Genomic DNA, 303 nt, shown 5'->3' on the forward strand with positions numbered 1-303 from the left:
CGCACACTCGGCTGCATTTGCTGTTCCCACTCGCCATGTGCGTCTTTTCCGCCCCCTGACGCCGTCCACGGCGCTATCCCGGGGCCGACGTCCCGGACCCTGACCCCTCCCCAGTGTGGCCTGGGAGGGGGGGGGGGGGTTTTTGTACAAGGTCCCAAGTGCCGCGAAGGACCCCTCATCAAAATTGAAAACCGTTGTGGAACACAACTCCTTTCAACTAACGCTATTATTGATACAGTTTCTGTACTATATTGGTACGCGAAGCTTCCAACCCGCCTCTGGCGGTTATGTTTGGTCAATTTC

General features: G+C 56.8%; 1 non-coding gene across 1 annotated transcript; it reads left to right on the forward strand.

Annotated features, from left to right (window-relative positions):
- Positions 1-215: 215 nt before the first annotated feature.
- Tc00.1047053497505.10 lies at positions 216-303 on the forward strand. Its single transcript, XR_008255104.1, has one exon. It is a non-coding gene; the product is annotated as a spliced leader RNA, 3' partial (transcript).

This window comes from Trypanosoma cruzi (assembly GCF_000209065.1).
Source record: "Trypanosoma cruzi strain CL Brener chromosome Unknown tcruzi_1047053497505, whole genome shotgun sequence".
Lineage (NCBI taxonomy): Eukaryota > Euglenozoa > Kinetoplastea > Trypanosomatida > Trypanosomatidae > Trypanosoma > Trypanosoma cruzi.